Below are 3640 nucleotides of genomic sequence, written 5' to 3'. Positions count from 1 at the left end.
TTCCTTCCTTCCTTCCTTCCTTCCTTCCTTCCTTCCTTCCTTCCTTCCTTCCTTCCTTCCATCCTTTCCCTCCCTCCCTCTCTCCCTCCCTCCCTCCCTTCCTTTCTTCCTCCCTCCCTCTCTTTCTTTCTTTTTTTTTTTTGATGGAATCTCACTCTGTTGCCACACTGGAGTGCAGTGGCACAATCTCGGCTCACTGCCATCTCTGCCTCCTGGGTTCAAGTGATTCTCCTGCCTCAGCTGGGACTACAGGCGCCTGCCACCATGCCCAGCTAATTTCTGTATTTTTAGTAGAGATGGAGTTTCACCATGTTGGCCAGGATGGTCTCGATCTCCTGAGCTCATGATCCACCTGCCTCGGCCTCCCAAAGTGCTGGGATTACAGGTGTGAGCCACTGCGCCCGACACTCTTTCTTTCTTTTTTTTTTTTGAGACGGAGTCTTGCTCTGTCACCCAGGTTAGAGTGCAGAGGTGCGATCTCCGCTCACTGGCTCACTGCAAGCTCCGCCTCCCGGGTTCACGTCATTCTCCTGCCTCAGCCTCCTGAGTAGCTGGGACTACAGATGCCTGCCACCAAGCCCGGCTGATTTTTTTGTATTTTTAGTAGAGACGGGGTTTCACCGAGTTAGCCAGGATGGTCTCGATTTCCTGACCTCGTGATCCGCCCGCCTCGGCCTCCCAAAGTGCTGGGATTACAGGCGTGAGCCACTGCACCCAGCCTCTTTCTTTCTTTTTAAGAGACAGGGCCTCCCTATGTTGCCCAAGCTGGTCTCATACTCCTGCACTCCAGGGATCCTCCAGCCTCAGCCTCCCAAAGTGCTAGGATTACAGGCATGAGCCACCACACCCGGCCAAGGTCATTTTCTTTTTCTTTTTTTTTTTTTTTTTGAGACGGAGTCTTGCTCTGTCGCCCGGGCTGGAGTGCAGTGGCCGGATCTCAGCTCACTGCAAGCTCCGCCTCCCGGGTTTACGCCATTCTCCTGCCTCAGCCTCCCAAGTAACTGGGACTACAGGCGCCCGCCATCTCGCCCGGCTAGTTTTTTTGTATTTTTTAGTAGAGACGGGGTTTCACCGTGTTCGCCAGGATGGTCTCGATCTTCTGACCTTGTGATCCACCCGTCTCGGCCTCTCAAAGTGCTGGGATTACAGGCTTGAGCCACCGCGCCCGGCCGGTCATTTTCTTAAGTAACTAAAGGGCTCCTGTTACACCTTACAGCATCGACAGCAATGGCTTCCCCTCACCATCACCACTGGCTCTGTGGGTCCAAAGGACTCTTTACATTTTCAATGTTTAAGTCATTTTAGAAATACAGGCAAAACTCATTTTATTGCATTTCACTTAATTGCGTTTTGCAGATATTGTTTTAATTTTTTAAACAAATTCAAAGTTTGTGAGCAAATCTCTCATTTTTTCCCCAATAGCGTGTGCTCGCTTCATGTCCCTCTTGTCACATTTTGCTAATTCTTACAGTATTTCCAGCTTTTTCGTTAGAATTATATCTGTTACGGTGATTTGTGATGTTACCATCGTCATTGTTTTGGGACACCACAAACTGTGTCCTTCTGAGACAGTGAACTTAAAGGATAAATGTGTGTTCTGACTGCTCCTGGGACCGGTCACTCCCCCATCTCTCTCCAACTCCTCAGGCCTCCTTAAGCCAATATAGGCCAAAAGCTAGGTCTCTTGCGACAGACAGCCAAGTTGTGAACACAAAGGAATAGTTCTTGAAGGAAATTTAGAAGTGCGACTCCGGTGAACACATGGATAATGAGAAAGTGAGACACCCTTACTACTGATATGGAGGGAGCTGGAGTCCGGATAGATCAAACCAAACACAACATTCCCTTAAGCCAAAGCCGAATCCAGAGCAGGGCCCTCACTCTCTTCAATTCTGTGAAGGCTGAGAGAGGTGAGGGAGCTGCAGAAGAAAGGTTGGAAGCCACCAGAGGTCGGTTCACAGAAAGAGGGCTTTCACAGCTAGAGAGGAGAAGTCAATGTCTGGCTTCAGAGCTTCAAAGGACAGGCTGACTCTCTTGTTAGTGGCTAATGCAGCTGGTGACTTTGTATGGAAGCCAGTGCTTGTTTACCATTCAGAAAATCCTAGGACACTTAAGAATATGCTAAATTGGCTAGGTGTGGTGGCTCATGCCTGTAATCCCAGCACTTTGGGAGGCCGAAGTGGGCAGATCACTTGAGATCAGGAGTTCGAGACCAGCCTGGCCAACATAGTGAAACCCCATCTCTACTAAAAATGCAAAAGTTAGCCAGGCATGATGGTGTGCCCCTGTAATTCCAGCTACTCGGGAGGCTGAGGCGGGAGAACTTCTTGAACCTGGGGGGCAGAGGCCACAGTGACCTGAGATTGTGCCACTGCATTACAGCCTGGGTGACAGAGCAAGACCCTATCGCCCCCTATCACCCCCTCAACCCCCGCCAAAAAAAAAGTCTGGTCAAGGTGGCTCATGCCTGTAATCCTAGCACTTTGGGAAGCTGAGGTGGGTGGATCACAAGGTCAGGAGTTTGAGACCAGCCTGGCCAATATGGTAAAACCTTGTCTCTACTAAAAATACAAAAAGAATTAGCCAGGTGTGGTGGTGTGCGCCTGTAGTCCCAGCTATTCAGGAGGCTGAGGCAGAAGAATTGCTTGAACCTGGGAGGTAGAGGTTGCAGTGAGCCGAGATTGTGCCACTGCACTCCAGCCTAGGTGACAGAGTGAGACTCCCACCTCAAAACAAACAAACAAACAAAAGAATATGCTAAATTGACTCTACCTCTGCTTTATAAATAGAATAACAAAGCCCAAATGACAGCACATCTGTTTGCAGCATGGTTTTCTGAATATTTTAAGTCCATTGTTAAGACCTACTGCTCAGAAAAAAAAAATTTATTTCAAAATATTACTGCTCATAGACAATGCACCTGATCACCTGAAAGCTCTGATGGAGATATACAAGGGGATGAATGTTTTTATGCCTCCTCACATAACATCCACTCTGCAAAGAGTAATTTTGACTTTCAAGTCTTGTTATTTAAGAAATACATTTCATAAGGCTATAGATAGTGATTCCTCTGGTAGATCTGGGCAAAGTCAACTGAAAACCTTCTGGAAAGGATTCACCATTCTGGATGCTATGAAGGAGATTTGTGATTCATGGGAAGAAGTCAGAATATCAACAAACATTGACAGGAGTTTGGTTTGTTGGTTTGTTTTGTTTGAGACAGGGTTTCATTCCCATTGCCTAGACTGGAGTACAATGGCACAATCTTGGTTCACTGCAACCTCCCCCTTCCTGGCTCAAGTGATTCTCCAACCTCAGCATCCCGAGTAGCTACAGGTACCTGCCATCACACCTGGCTAATTTTTGTATTTTTTGTAGAGACGGGGTTTCACTATGTTGGCCAGGCTGGTCTTGAACCCCTGAGTTCAAGTGATCCACCTACCTCGGCCTCCCAAAATGCTGAGATTACAGGCATGAGCCACTGCGCCCAGCCAAGATTGACAAAAGTTTGGAAGAAGTTGATTTCAACCTCATGGATGACTTTGAGGGGTTTGAGACTTCAGTGGCGGAAAGAGCTGTAGATGTGGTGGAAATAGCAAGAGAACTAGAATTAGAAATGAAGCCTGAGGATGTGACTGAA

The sequence above is a fragment of the Theropithecus gelada genome, chromosome 7b (assembly GCF_003255815.1).
Source record: "Theropithecus gelada isolate Dixy chromosome 7b, Tgel_1.0, whole genome shotgun sequence".
NCBI classification, from domain to species: Eukaryota; Metazoa; Chordata; class Mammalia; order Primates; family Cercopithecidae; genus Theropithecus; species Theropithecus gelada.
Note: the sequence above shows the minus strand (reverse complement) of the source record.